The following is a 16,800-nucleotide window of genomic DNA, read 5'->3' as shown; positions in this document are numbered from 1 at the left end:
TGAAGTACAATGCTTTAAGTGTTTAGGTTATGGACATATCTCCTCAAATTATCCAAACAAGCGTACTATGACCATAAGAGGTGGCGAAGTGGTTAGCAAAAGTGAGGATAATGATGACTTGGAGATGCCCAAGCTTGAGGATGCAAGTGAAGATGAAACTTTGCAAAGTCCTACGCTTGGAGAATTACTAGTTGCAAGGCGAGTCATGAATTTGCAAGCCAAGATGGAGGATGAGGTGCAACGTGAGAGCATCTTCCATACTAGATGTAAAGTGTAAGATAAGGTATGTTGTTTGATTATTGATGGGGGCAGTCGCACTAATGTTGCTAGTACCATGCTAGTTGAAAAATTACATTTACCTACTTTAAAACACCTTAGAACATACATGTTACAATGGTTGAATGATTATGGAGAGGTGAAGGTAAATAAACAAGTAAGGGTGGCATTTTCCATAGGCAAGTATGAAGATGAAGTGTTGTGTGATATAGTGCCTATGCAAGCAAGTCACATTCTTTTGGGGCAACCTTGGCAATATGATAGAAGAGTTCTTCATAATGGGTTTTCTAATAGATACTCTTTTGTAATTAATGATATCCCTATAACCCTTAAATCTTTAACCCCCAAGGAAGTGTATGAGGACCAAAAATTCCTTCGACAAAGAATTGAAGAGTTTGAAAGGGAAAAAGCAATAAAAAGAGAAAGAGAGAGTGTGCATGAAAAAGAAAAGGTGCACAAGAAAAAAAGGAGGTGTGAGTCAAAAGTGAAAAAGCAGAGTTTAATGAGAGGATGCGCAATGAAAAAAAGAGTGAAGCGCATGCAAAAGGAGAGTTGAGTCTAACAAGAGTGGAAAAGCAAGAGAGAAAAGCAAGTTTTTATGCAAAAAGAAAAGATGTGAGGAAAGCTTTGCGATTAAAGCAATCTATTCTTATGCTTGTTTATAAAGAATCTTGTCTTAGCACTAATGACCTTGATCCTTCTTTGCCTAGTTCTTTTGTTTCTCTTTTGCAAGATTTTCAAGATGTGTTTCCCGAAGAATCCCTAGTGGTTAACTGCCAATTAGAGGGATTGAACATCAAATTGATCTCATACCCGACTCTACAATTCCAAACAGACTTGTATATAGGTGTAATCCCGAGAAAGCCAAAGAGTTGCAAAAGCAAGTTGAAGAACTTTTGGGTAAAGGTTACATTAGAGAAAGCATAAGCCCGTGTGTTGTACCCATTCTACTTGTATCCAAAAAGGATGGCACTTGGCGAATATATGTTGATTGTCATGTCGTCAACAAGATAACGGTAAAGTATCATCATCCTATTCCTAGGTTAGATGATATGCTTGATGAGTTGCATGGGGCTATTATATTCTCTAAAATTGATTTGAAAAGTGGTTATCATCAAATTTGCATGAAAGAGGGAGATGAGTGGAAAATTGCATTTAAGACAAAATATGGTATGTATGAGTGGTTAGTCATGCCATTTGGTTTAACTAATGCACCTAGCACATTTATTAATGAACCATGTTTTGCGTCCTTTTATTGGAAAGTTTGTGGTTGTCTACTTTGATGATATACTTATTTATAGCAAATCTTTTAAAGAACATATTGAGCATGTATGCATGGTTTTGGAAGTATTGCGTAAAGAGTGTTTGTTTGCTGACCTCAAAAAGTGTAATTTTTGCACAAATAATCTTGTTTTCTTAGGCTTTGTTGTTAGTGCAAAAGGAATTGAGGTAGATGAAGAAAAGGTCAAGGCAATCAAGGAGTGGCCTGTGCCTAAGAGTGTTAGTGATGTTCGAAGTTTTCATGGTCTTGCTAACTTTTATAAGCGATTTGTAAAGGACTTTAGTACCATTGTCGCACCATTAACCGAGGTGATCAAGAAAAGTATTGGTTTTAAATGGGGAGATGCACAAGAACGAGCATTTAATATGCTCAAGGATAAGTTGATTTCTACTCCTTTACTTGCTCTCCCTAATTTCTCTAAAACTTTTGAGATTGAATATGATGCTTCAGGTTTGGGAATTGGAGCCGTTTTAATGCAAGATGGATGACCAATTACTTATTTTAGTGAGAAGTTGAATGGTGCAAGCTTGAAGTATCCAACTTATGATAAGGAGATGTACGCTTTAGTTCAAGCTTTGGAAACTTGGCAACATTATTTATGGCCTAAAGAGTTCGTGATACACACTGATCATGAATCTTTGAAGCATTTGAAAGGACTAAACAAGCTTAATAATCGACATGCCAAGTGGAGTGAATTCAGTGAGTCGTTTCCTTATGTCATCAAATATAAGCAAGGTAAAGAAAATATAGTGGCCGATGCACTTTCATGAAGGTATGTTCTACTTGCTACTTTAGATGCCAAATTGCTAGGATTTGAATACATCAAGGAGTTGTATGCGAATGATAGTGATTTTAGTAGTGTTTATCATGCATGTGGGAAAGTTGCTTTTGAAAAGTTTTATAGGCATGATAGGTACTTGTTTAAGGACAATAAGTTGTGTGTGCCTAATTGTTTCATGCGTGAGTTGCTTGTACATGAAGCACATGAGGATGGCTTGATGGGTCACTTTGGTGTAACTAAGACTTTGGATGTTTTACATCATCACTTTTATTGCCCTAACATGAAAAAGGATGTTGCAAGAATTTGTGGTAAGTGTATTGTGTGTAGACAAGCTAAGTCTAAGTTGGTTTACCACATGGTTTGTCTATGCCTCTACCATACCTAGTTCACCTTGGATTGATATCTCCATGGATTTTGTGCTTGGTTTACCTAGGACTAGGCATGGGCATGATTCAATATATGTTGTTGTGGATAGGTTTTCTAAGATGGCTCACTTCTTAGCATGTAATAAAACTGATAATGCGCAACATATTGCCAACTTGTTCTTTAACAAAATTGTGCGTTTACATGGTATGCCTAAAACAGTCATGAGTGATAGAGATGCTAAGTTTTTAAGCTACTTTTGGAAAACCTTGTGGGGTAAATTGGGTACTAAACTCATGTTTTCGACCACCTGTCATCCACAAACTGATGGGCAAACTGAAGTAGTTAATAGAACTTTGTCTCAATTACTTAGAACTATGGTTAGGCGTAATTTGAAGTCTTGGGAAGATTGCTTGCCACATATTGAGTTTGCTTGTAATCATAGTGTACATTCTTCTACTAATTTCTGCCCTTTTGAAATTGTTTATGGTTTTAGTCTATTGAGTCCTCTAGATTTAATTCCTTTACCTATGAGTGAACAAGTGAATCTAGATGTCAAAAAGAAGGCAGAATTTGTGAAGGCAATGCATGAAAAAGTGCAAGCTAACCTTGAATGCAAGAATGAAACATACGCAAGGCAAGCTAACAAAGGGTGTGTGCGTGTTGTATTTGAACCTGGTGTTGGGTTTGGGTGCATTTGCACAAAGAACAATGCCTCGTGGAGATGGACCTTTCCAAGTGTTGGAACGCATTAATAACAATGCCTACAAGATTGATTTGCCTGGTGAGTATGGTGTTAGTACTACTTTTAATGTTGCTGATTTGTCTCCTTTTGATTTTGATGAAGGTATTGATTCGAGGACAAATCATCTCGAGGAAGGGGGGAATGATGTAATCAAGGTGCCAAGCAAGTCAAATGATCCTTTGCTTTATGAAGGTCCAATGACAAGAGCAAGGGCGAAGAGGTTCAAACAAGCTTTGAATTCATTTGTTCTTCATATCATAAGCAAGCATGTGGATTCAAACCGTTCTAGTCCTTTGGAGATGCATGTTGAAGATTACAAGCTAGTTAGCTTAATTTCCTATTTTAAAACTACTTAGTTTGTTTGTGCATTTTTTTGGAGTTAATGAAGAATATTCAAGAAAATCCTAGAAGATTTCAAGAAAGAATTTTGGAGAATAAAGAATATTCACAAATATCCTAGAAGATTTCAAGAAAGATTTTTGGAGAATGAAGAATATTCAAGAAGATCCTAAAAGATTTCAAGAAAAGATTTCTAAAGATTCAAGAATTGACTCATTTAAACTCTTTCCTTAGTTGGCCAAAATTATAATAGTCCTTATTTAGTTAGAATTTGTTTTAGTTGTCTTTCCTTAAATTCTACCTATCTTATAGGGTTAGGAGAATATTTCTTTTTTTTTGTGTTGCCTAATTAGTAGTTAATTGGTAGCTAAATAATCTATATTTGCCAAATACAATTAGGAGTGTTTCAGGAAGTTATTTTGTTTCCTTTCCGCCAAGCTTTAGTTGCCTTAGACTTTTTTTTTTGGTAATTGATAATAATTTTATACCAAGAAAAGGATATACAAGAGCAAACTAGGACAAACCCCTAGTTTGAGCTAAGCACAAGCATACCTAGGACAAGCCCCTAGGTTATGCCGAATACCAAGCCAACACATAAAGTCAAAATCAACTTAGACCGAAGATACTTCATACAACAAACCCTATGTAGTACATCACTCTATGACTACTCAAATATAGCATGAGAGATACTCCAATTGTTTGCAATTGACACATTTTCACTAGACTTTTCCACCTTCTTTAAGCAATTTACCCTTACTCTAACACACTCTTTAATAAGCATTGTGACTCTCTCCTTTGGTAATCCATTTCTTCCAAAGCAAATGTCATTCCTAACCTTCCAAATGTGGTAGACGGTAGCACCGAAGCACACCTTACTCAAGATGTTCTTGAAATTGTCCTTCTTCCATTCCTTAGCCAATTCCGTAATCAAGGAGGTCCACGGCATAAGATTGGTTTGTTGGTGACATAGGTTAATCACTTCATTCCATATTTGGAGACTAAATGCACACCTAAAGAAGAGATGATCCATGCATTCCGGTTCCATATTACACAAAGAGCAAACATTGTGGGAGATAAGGCCAATCCGGACCAATTTATCCTTTGTCATAAGTTTTCCTCTAATACCCAACCAAACAATGAATGAATGTCTTAGAAAGTGTCTTTTGAACCAAATAAGCTTGTACCAAGTTACCTTCTCCTTCCTAGCTCGGATGACTTCCCAAACCGATTTGATAGAGAATTCTCCATTAGAATTTGGGGACCATATTAAGGAGTCTTCTCCACTCAAAGGGCAGCAAGGAAGTGCATCCTTTATCTCCAAAAGGTGACATGAGTTTGCCACCGGCCATTTCCACCTATGCTCCACAATGACTTCTTTAACAAGAGCATTCTTTGGGATACCCGAATCATAAATGATCCTTGGACCATATTTATCCAACAAAGGACCGTGAGGGTGCCAATTGTCATGCCATAGATATGTCTTTTCCCCATTGCCAACAATCTTCTTGAACTTGGACTTCATTTGTTCCCTAATGCCAAGGATCTTCCTCCAAACCCAAGAGCTCTCCCCATTAGCCTTTATTTCCCAAAAACATTTGCCTCTTAGTTTGTTGGTTTTAATCCATTCCACCCAAAGAGAATTCCTCTTGTCATTAAGAATCTTCCACATGTTTTTGACTATGGCAGCTTTATTCCAAGCTTTGCTCTTCATGATTCCTAATCCACCCTCCTTTTTAGGAACACAAACCTCCTCCCAAGTAACTTTTGCCTTCTTTCCCTCCATTGAAGCACCACTCCAAAGGAAATTCCTTAAAATTCCATCAATCTCCTTATGGATACTTGAAGGGAGTATAAATATTGAAGACCAATATATTTGAATGCTAAATAGGACAGCTCTTATAAGAATGAGCCTACCCGCATAGGATAAAGCTTTGCTACGCCAAGAGTTGATTCTCCCCACAATCTTCTGAATCAATATCTTGCATTCACCACATTTGAGCTTTGAAGAAGTTATAGGCACTCCTAAATACTTAAAAGGCAGCTCTCCCAATTCCATATTGATAATAGCTGAGAATTGCTTCTTCTCCTCTTGGGAAACCCCGGAAAGGTACATATTACTTTTAGCACAATTCATCTTCAGCCCGGACCACTTATGGAATAGGCTAAGGGTATTCTTCATCAGTGAAATGGAGTCACCATCCGCCCTACAAAATAAGATAAGGTCATCGGCAAAACAAAGATGGGTGATGTTGTTTACCTTGCATTTCCAATAATGGCCAAAAGAAGGCTGATTTTTAAGTTCCCCAAGCATACGGGAGAGTATCTCCATTGCCATTACAAAGAGGTAAGGGGATATAGGGTCCCCTTGTCTTAATCCATGAGAGCTCTTGAAAAAACCAACTAATTCACCATTGATTCCCAATGAGAATGAAGGAGTTGTGATGCAGCTCTTGATCCATCCTATGAATTTCCCCGGTGTGCCAATAGTTCCAAGGATTGAGAGAAGGAAGTCCCATTGAACCGTGTCATAAGCCTTCAATATATCAATCTTCATAGCACACTTCTTGTCTTTGCCCAATTTGTGGAAGTTGTGCATTAATTCTTGGCACAACATGATATTTTCTCCAATGTTCCGACCTCCCACAAAGGCACCTTGTGCTTTATCAATGAAGTTTGGGAGGATGGCTTTGAGGCGATTTGCTAGGATCTTGGAGATACATTTATAAATGGTGTTGCAGCAAGCTATAGGCCTATAGTCCTTGCACATAGAAGAATTAGCCACCTTAGGAACAAGAGCAAGTATTGTACAATTTACCTCTTTGAGGAGACGACCCGTGGAGAAAAAGTGCTTGATTGCCTTGGTTACATCACTCCCAACAACCTCCCAAGCTGCCTTAAAGAAGAATGCTCCATAACCATCCGGACCGGGAGCTTTATTGTTGTCCATGGCAAAGATGGTAGCTTTGATCTCATCCTCCTCCACCTCCTTAATCATCATCTCCTTTACTTGGCTCTCCAATTGGAAGTTAACCAGCCTTTGTATTTCTTTAACGTTTAAATTGCAAACATTCGTGGAGTTGAGAACTTTCTTAAAGTAGTTTACAAACTCCTTTTTGACTTCTCCCTTATCACTCACAAAGGTTCCATCATCAAGGCATACTTCTTTTATTGAATTCCTACTTCTCCGCGCTTTAACACATTTGAAGAAATATTTGGTGTTTTGATCTCCTTCTTGAAGCCAATGAGCCTTTGCTTTTTGCCTAGCCAATGATTCTTCCGCCTCACTAAGTCTCCAATAGTTTTCCAGCCAAGTTTTTTCTTCTTTAGCTAAATCCTCATCAAGAGGGTTGATTTGGAGTCTATTTTGAACATCTTCCAGGTTATTTTTTGCTTCTATCACCTTTTCGGAAATATTCCAAAATTCATTCTTATTCAACCTCCTTAAAGAACTTTTTAAACCTTTGAGTTTGTTAACAAGGTTGAACATAGGACTGCCCTCATAATCCTCTTTCCAAGCCTCCCTTACAATATCAATGAAACTTTCATGATTTGCCCACATATTGTAGAACTTGAATGGAACCTTTCTCCTCTCCTCTCCCCCTCCACAATTCACTACACAAGGAGAATGGTCTGAAATTGAAGGATTGAGAAAATGTGCATAAGAATCCGGCAAAACATCACTCCAACCTTCATTAACAAGAGCTCTATCCAATTTGCAAGCTATCCTCCTTTGCCCTACACTAGAATTACTCCAAGTGAAATGGTTCCCCATATATCTTAGATCATCTAAGTTTGCCTCTCTACAACAATTGTTTAGATCATCACAATATGTATCACCCCATACCGCCCCTCCTATCTTTTCATTTGGTCCCCTAATTGCATTAAAATCACCCATAATTAGCCAAGGTTTACTGCCCATTTGGTTTGAGTACTTAATAAGTTCCCTCCAAAGACTTTTCCTCTCCAAAGGTTGATTAAGCCCATAAACTATAGATATAGCCACTTGGGTTTCCTCCTTCACTAACCAAGCTTCACAGTGAATGAATTGAGGGGCTTTTTCCTTAATATCTATACTAATAGCTTCCTTATTCCATCCTACCCAAATTCTCCCATTTTGGCACACCCCATTATTATTGTCATGCTCCCAATCTCTCCATACATTACTAGCCACTCTAGAAATATTGTGAGACCCTACTTTTGTTTCTAATACAGCCATGAAATCAACTTTATTATGAAACATAACATGTCTAACCTCCCTTTGTTTGTTAGGAGCATTAAGGCCCCTAACATTCCAGCATGCAACTTTGGTCATTTGGATGAGTGGGATGGGGAAATTGCTCTCCTTTGCTTTGCCAATTTCTTCCCCACGTTTTTACTCTTCATTTCAGCATTCTCCTTCCTAAAATCCATCTCATCCACTTTAAGTTTCCCTCCAAATGGTGCCATTGCCGGAGATGCTTCTTGATCCATGTCCTCCAAACTACTCAGATGCTGAATTGTGTTTGTGGCCCCTTCTTCACTCTCCCGAGCACTCACACTTTCCATCAAGGGGGGAAAATGTTCTTTTGATGTGCTAGCTTCGCCTCCGCACCTCTTTCCTTCCTTTTTGGCTTCATTTACGTTGGCCTCATAGTTTACTTCTTGATTCGGCATTGTCTTCTCCTTTTCCAGCTCATGAGGCTCCTTAATAGTCAAGGCAGAAAATCTATTACTCTTTTGAGCTTGTAAACTAATTCCCGTAGTTTTCCCCATTTCCACCCCTTTGTCCTTGGATTTCTTGTCATAGCCTTTTGGTGTTAGCACCATTTTGTCTTTCCCATGCATTTTCTTCGGTACCACAAACCCATCCCCCTCCTTCAAGGTATTCCGTGAGATTATGTTATTACCTTGTTTGGGTGCTAGTGAGCAATTTGCTATGGAATGACCAAAGCATTGACAACCATTGCATTTTATAGGTTTCCAAGCATACTCCACCTTGATTACCATCAATTCTCCATTTGGCAAAGCTAGGCTAATGGAATCGGGACATCCCGAGTCCACCTCTATCTCAATGCAAACTCTAGCATACTCCAATCTTGTCCCTTCTTCAGTCACGGAGTCCATGTAAAGCGGACTTCCTATTGCACTAGCAATGTAACTAAGCCCTTTCGGTGTCCAAAACTCAAGGGGAATGCCATACATTCTAATCCATATAGCTACCTTCTTCACGTCATTAATCACCATAGGCAGATTAGTAGTCCATTTTCGCACAAGAAATGGTTGTCCTTGTATGGTAATCTGCCCCTCTTCCACAGCTCTTGTAGTTCCCTCCATATCTTGGAACTTTAGGATGAAAACACCTTGGCCCGAAGTCATGACATCTATGAGGCCTAAAGCTTTCCACACCCTCTCCAAAGCTCTTTTGACCGTCAAGAATGGTGGTCTTTTGCCAAGGAAGAAGCCTACAGCACATGTATTCCATCTCAATGCACCTTGTTCAGCAACTTCTTGAGGGGGGGCCACACAAATCCGCCCCTTAGAGTCTTTCCCTTTAGGTTCAAAAAATTCCAACTTCACATTGGACTTCTTAGGAGTGAAGAAAGAGTTCCATGAAGCCCTCTTCTCCATTCCTCCTTCCATCTCCACATGTTCCAGCACACTTGAAGAAGAACCTGACGTTTTCCTTGAAGCAGCAACCATACTATTTTGGTGCATGGAGGGATCAGATATAAGAGAAGTAGTTTGCTTATTCAGCACAGAAGAAGAAGACATACTGAATAGGAAATAACTAAAAACGGAAATAGGGTGGACTGCTAAAAGAAGAGGATTGACTAATTGAATCAATGCAAACAGCCTGCTAATTCAGAGCAGAAGATGGCACAACAGACTAAAATATCCCAAAAAGGATAAAAGGAAAACCTGCCACAGAAAGAAAATGCAGCATGCACCAAGAAGGAAAGCGTACAAACTCAAGTAACAGCTCCAAAATTTGAATTTTCGGAAGGAGGGAAACTCCACAGCACCCAAATAAGCTTCAGAGATCAAACGGAAAAGAAACAAACACCGGAAAAGATGAATAGAACAGAACTGGAAGTTTTGATACCGGAAAACAAAAACAAGCATAAGAAGCAGCCCTATAGAACACTTTGAGGGACACCGCAGACCAACTCCATTTGAAAGAAAAGAGCCAAATATGCATCCACCGGAGAAAAAAAAAAAAAAAAAGGGGGGGGGGGGGGAGCCGGTGACCTAGGTCACCGGACCGGAGAGTAGAACCTGGTGGATAACAATACAGCCGAGATAGAAGAACTTTAACTAACGTAAAGAGGGAGAGGAGGAAAGTGGTTTTTTAGAGAGAAGGGAGAGCATGGTTTTTTAGAGAGAGAAGCTTTTTAGCAAGTTGGGTAATTCATTGGCCTTCCTTTAGTTGCCTTAGACTTGTTGAAAAGAGTTTTTGTTTCTCTATAAATAAGTGTATTCGACAGCCCTAGAAAAAAGATCATTATTAGTTTTGTTATCCAAGTTTACAATTTAATCAAAGGAGAGGAATTTTTTCTTTACTTTGTTCTTTGAAAACTTTACAAGATCTTGTATTGTTTTCTAATTCTATCTTATCATATCAATTGCAAAGCTTATTCTTAATCTTTAAAATTGTGTGACATACATCTTTTAATAACTAAGGTTATTGTTTCTTTATAAACAAAGGGTCTTAGTTCCATCAATTACTTTTACCATTACTTTGAATGGTCTTGGGCAACGAATCAAAACTGGATATTGGGTTCTACTTTTGATATAGGTGGGGTTCGTATCACACCAAACAAGTGCATAATCAGTGAACTCTACGGCAGCTAACTTCACTTTCTTTTCTTTGGAGTAGTTATGACATTCGAAGATGAATTCCACCTTTTTCTCCCACTCCCAGTATGCCTCGGTGTCACTCTTGCCTTGGAAGCTTGGAATTTTCATCTTTATGCTTCCCAAGTTGCCATCTACCTTGGTACGCCCATTCCTTCCCGAATTGGATGTCTGATCATCATCGTCTTGTTCATGTCTCCCACGGGTTCTAAAAGTGTTTGTACTTTGCTCCCCATGATGGCTTGACTCCAACTTGTCAATTTGGTCCACCACATCTCCAATTTTGGATGTCATGTCTAGTTTCATCCTTTCCATCATTTGTTGCTTGGACTTCATGAAAAGTTTCAGATCGGGTGCTCCTTCCCCTTCTTGAGATATGGTTCAGAACGTACAAATCAAAGTTAGAATGGAAATAGAAAGAACCTCACAAAACGCTCCCTCACGTGTTTAACTCTCAATTGATGGCACTCACTCTCGTGTTTTGCTCGATTTTAGGCTTTTCCCCTCTAATGAGCTCACCACTTGCCTTTTACCTCTTAATTTCCTTAAAGTCGGTTCTTATAGAACTAACACAGTCCTGTATATATTGTTTCCAACCACTCACCAATGTCAACGCAAACTTAAATTGAACCTTTAAAATTCAAAGCAACACACCGTTCTAAGAAAGTAAGAAATTAAGCAAGTGAACAAAACTTGACTTAAGAATAATGAAAACCCAATTTAAGGCTGTAAGGAATAAGAAAAAAATGTTAGCAACAGAAAATAACTACTAAATAACCAACTCAAGAACTTTGAACAATTCCACCAGACAGAATTTAAACAAATATATATATATATATATATATATATTTATGAGAATGTGGAAACAAGAATTCAACTCACAATCATAAGAGTCAAATCAAGTTAGGAACTTTGGGGGCCGTCCAAATTGTATTTGTGCACAATTTTTTTTTCCTTTTTTATAATAGATGCGGACACAAGGAAGATAAACACTTTGAAAACCAAAGACACAAATTCGGCACTTAAAGAAAATTTAAGAAGCAGAGAAGCAATTGACCACACAAAGATAGATATACCAAACCTTGAAGTTTGGCTCTGGTACCACACTAATACGAACCCCACCAATATCAAAAGTAAAACCCAATATCCAATTTTGATTCGTTGCTCAAGATCGTCCAAAGTAATGGTAAAAGTAATTGATGAAACTAAGACCCTTTATTTATAAAGAAACAAGAACCTTAGTTATTAAACGATGTATATCACACAATTTTAAAGATTAAGAATAAGCTTTGCAATTGATATGACAAGATAGAATTAGAAAACAATAGAAGATCTTGTAAAGTTTTCAAAGAACAAAGTAAAGAAAAAATTTCTCTCCTTTGATTAAATTGTAAACTTGGATAATAAGACTAATCATAATCTTTTTTTCTAGGGCTACCGAATACACTTATTTATAGAGAAACAAAAAACCCTTTCCAACAAGTATAAGACAATTAAAGCTTGGTGGAAAGGAAACAAAATAACTTCCTAAAACACTCCTAATTGAATTTGGCAAATATAGATTATTTAGCTACCAATTAACTACTAATTAGGCAACACAAAAAAAAAAAAGAAATATTCTCCTAACCCTATAAGGTAGGCAGAATTTAAGGAAAGACAACTAAAACAAATCCTAACTAAATAAGAACTACTATAATTTCGGCCAACTAAGGAAGGAGTTTGAATGAGTCAATTCTTGAATCTTTAGAAATCTTTTCTTGAAATCTTCTAGGATCTTCTTGAATATTCTTCATTCTCCAAAAATCTTTCTTGAAATCTTCTAGGATTTTCTTGAATACTCTTCATTAACTCCAAAAAAATGAACAAACAAACTAAGTAGCTTTAAAATAGGAAATTAAGTTAACTAGCTTGTAATCTTCAAAATGCATCTCCAAAGGACTAGAACAATTTGAATCCACATGCTTGCTCATGATATGAAGAACAAATGAATTCAAAGCTTGTTTGAACCTATTCGCCCTTGCTCTTGTCATTGGACCTTTATAAAGCAAAGGATCATTTGACTTGCTTGGCACTTTGATTGCATCAGAATCAAAATTGGATATTGGGTTCTACTTTCGATATAGGTAGGGTTTTTATCATAACTTCAAGGCTTGTGGTGCATTTCCATCAAGACAATGCAACAACACACAAACTCAATTCTGGAAATTACTATTTAGTTGGCATAGTAGCAATTTGTCTTTCAATTTTAACCAATCAAATGACCTCCAAATCATGCTAATTATATATCATTGGAAAAAGTATTCAAAGAGCTTTCTGAGATATATAATGTCAACCACAACTCAATTAACAAGACATTCAAAATTAGCTTCGAGGTTTGTTGGCAAAAATTGGAAATTGCAAAATCACACACTATGAACACTAACCCAAGGCATAAAACTGATGTGGTTTTAGTTCAAGTTCAAATATTATATGAGTTATATCGGGATAATCAAGCAAGTTCAATTCCAAACACAACTCTAAACTACCATAACTCAATAGAAAAATAAGTTTCAGCCAAATAGGTTTCAAGAGAAACTTCTGCCAAGGGAGAAAATGATAAGAGATGAGAGTAAGAACAAGCAAATAACAATTTAACCAATAAACCAAGGCCTAAATGGAACCCACCAGCCTTGAATCACCACCAACCCCTTGGTCAAGAGTTGGATAAAGAGGGAATTTGCAAAACACTTGCAAGGAAGATTTTCTTCAATATTCAAGCCAAAAAACGTACATCACCAGAGCAGCCTTTAAATAGGCTTCAAATTACATTTTTTTTTTTGGTAATTAATAATAAGTTTATATCAAAGAAAGGATATACAAATGCTTATCTAGGACAGAGCTCCTAGATTAAGCTTTACACAAGCATACCTAGGACAAGCCCCTAGGTTATGCCACAACAAACAAGGAACACTAAAAACAAACATTGAATCAAAGGGATCCAAAGATACAACACAACTCACAAGCATACCTAGGACAAGTCCCTAGGTTATGCCGAATCACATACCCAACACAAGTTGATACAAAACACATGACATGACCTTACAACCTAAAACCAAAACATATTACAAGTCAACACCACCAAAAGCTATTCAAATATTATATAAGGAATATCCCAATTGTTTGCAAGAAGCACATTTTCACTAGACTTGGTAACCTTTCTCAAGCAAGAAACTCTAACTCTAACACATTCTTGAATAAGCATTCGGACTCTCTCCCTTGGTAATCCATCTCTTCCAAAGCAAAGGTCATTCCTAGCCTTCTAAATGTAGTATACGGCTGCCCCAAAGCAAAGTTTACTCAAAATATTCTTGAAGCTATTTTCCTTCCATTTGTTTGCTAATTCCGCGATCAATGAAGTCTATGAGCTATACATGATTTGTTGATGGCAAAGATTGAGCATTCCATTCCAGATTTGGGAGCTAAAAACACACCTAAAAAATAGGTGGTCCATGCTTTCCGGATCCTCATTGCATAATGAGCATACATTGTGGGATATAAGGCCAATTCTTGCTAACCTATCCCTTGTCATTAGTTTACCTCTAATACCCATCCATACAATGAATGAATGTCTTAGGAAATGCCTTTTAAACCATACAATGTTGTGCCAACTAACCTTGTCTTTCCTGCTCCTCATGATCTCCCATGCCGATTTGATAGTGAACTTGCCATTAGTATTAGGGGACCATGTTAAAACGTCCTCCCCTCCCATTGGGCAACAAGGGAGAGCTTCCTTTATCTCCATAAGGTGGCAAGAATTAGCTGCTGGCCATTTCCACCCATGCTCATCAATGACTTCTTTGACTAAAGCATGCTTAGGAATTCCGGAATCATAGATGATCCAGGTTCCGTACTTATCCATTAATGGTCCATAGGGGTGCCAATTATCAAGCCAAAGAAAAGTGTTTTCCCCATTGCCAATGACTTTCTTGAACTTGGTTTTCATTTGTTCCCTAAGGTTTAAAATTTTCCTCCAAACCCATGAACTCTCACTATTCGGTTTGATCTCCCAAAAACTTTTACCTCTAAGCTTGTTTGCCTTAATCCATTCCACCCAAAGTGTATTCCCCTTATCAAGGAGAATCTTCCACATATTCTTTATGATGGCAGCCTTGTTCCACACTTTGCACCTCATAATGCCAAGACCACCCTCTTCTTTAGGAACACATACCTCATCCCACGCAACTTTGGCCTTTCTACCATCCATGGCAGCACCATTCCAAAGAAAATTCCTCAAAATTCCATCTATTTCCTTATGCACACTTGAAGGAAGAATAAATATGGAAGACCAATACACTTGAATGCTAAATAGGACAGCCTTGATAAGTAACAATCTTCCCGCATAAGATAAGAATTTGTTACGCCACGAATAAATTCTCTCCACAATCTTATCAATGAGCAGCTTGCAATCACTTCTTTTGAGCTTTGAGGAAGTTATTGGAACTCCTAGATACTTGAAAGGCAATTCTCCCACCTCCAAATTGATAGAATCCACAAGCTTGATCTTCTCCTCTTGGGGTATTCCGGAGATGTATATATTGCTTTTGTTGCAATTCATTTGGAGTCCGGACCATTCATGAAAAAGGTTTAAGGATCTTTTCATGAGAGTAATGGATTCAACATCTGCCCTACAAAACAAAATAAGGTCATCGGCAAAGCACAAATGAGTTATGTTGTTCTTCTTACATTTCCAATGATGACCAAACGAAGGGATGTTCTTGAGTTCTCCAAGCATCCGGGAGAGAATCTCCATTGCCATGACAAAAAGGTAAGGGGATAAAGGGTCCCCTTGTCTAAGACCATGAGAGCTCTTGAAAAAACCCACCAATTCACCATTTATTCCTAATGAGAAGGAAGGGGTTGTGATGCAGCTTCTAATCCAACCAATGAATTTTCCATGAAAACCAATTGCTTCAAGAATAGCAAGGATGAAGTCCCAATGAACCGTATCATATGCCTTCAATAGATCAATCTTCATGGCACACTTCTTGTCTTTGCTCATTCTATGGTTGTTATGCATAAGGTCTTGACACAACATTATATTCTCTCCAATGCACCTTCCTCCCACAAATGCTCCTTGGGCTTTATCAATGAAATTCGGAAGTATGGCTTTGAGACGATTTGCAAGGATTTTAGAAATGCATTTGTAGATTATATTGCAGCAAGCTATCGGCCTATACTCCATACACTTTGAAGAGTTAGCAACCTTGGGGACAAGAGCTAAGATAGTGCAATTTACCTCTTTGAGAAGATGGCCTGAAGAGAAAAAGTGCTAGACTGCCTTAATCACATCATACCCCACAATCTCCCAAGCGGCTTTAAAAAAGAAGGCACCATAACCATCCGGCCTCGGAGCTTTGTTGTTGTCCATGGCAAAGATAATGGCTTTGATTTCCTCTTCCCCCACTTCTTTGATCATGTTCTCTTTCTCTTGAATCTCTATTTGAAACTTTAGCAGCCTTTGAATTTCCTCAACATTGGAATTGCATGATACCGTGGTATTAAGGACTTTCTTGAAATAGCTAACAAACTCCTTCTTAACATCCTCCATATTACTAACAAAGGTTCCATCATCTAGGCACACACCATTGATAGAGTTCCTACTCCTTCGGGCTTTGATGCATTTGAAGAAAAATTTGGTATATTGATCTCCTTCTTGAAGCCAATGAACTTTGGCTTTTTGTCTAGCTAAAGATTCTTCAGCTTCACTTAGACTTTTGTAGTTCTCTGACCAAACCTTTTCTTCCTTGGCTAAATCTTCATTTAGAGGGCTGTTTTGTAGTCTATTTTGAACATCCTCCAATATTTCTTTAGCTTCTTCCACCTTTTCTGAAATTCTCCAAAAACCCTCCTTATTTAGCCTCCTAAAAACCCCTTTTAATCTCTTCAGCTTTCTGATGAGATTATACATAGGGCTGCCTTCAAAGTCCTCTTTCCAAGCCTCCCTCACAATATTAAGGAAATTATCATGTGTTGCCCACATGTTGTAGAACTTGAAAGGGACCTTCCTCCTTTTTTCACCACCTCCACAAGTCACAATGCATGGGGAATGGTCAGAGATGGAAGGGTTGAGAAAAATGGCAAAGGATTCCTCAAAAGCATCTTTCCAATGTTCATTTACAAGGGCTCTATCCAACTTGCATG

This window comes from Mangifera indica, chromosome 13, assembly GCF_011075055.1.
Source record: "Mangifera indica cultivar Alphonso chromosome 13, CATAS_Mindica_2.1, whole genome shotgun sequence".
Lineage (NCBI taxonomy): Eukaryota > Viridiplantae > Streptophyta > Magnoliopsida > Sapindales > Anacardiaceae > Mangifera > Mangifera indica.
The sequence above is the reverse complement of the archived record's forward strand: the minus strand, read 5'-3'. Positions refer to the sequence as shown.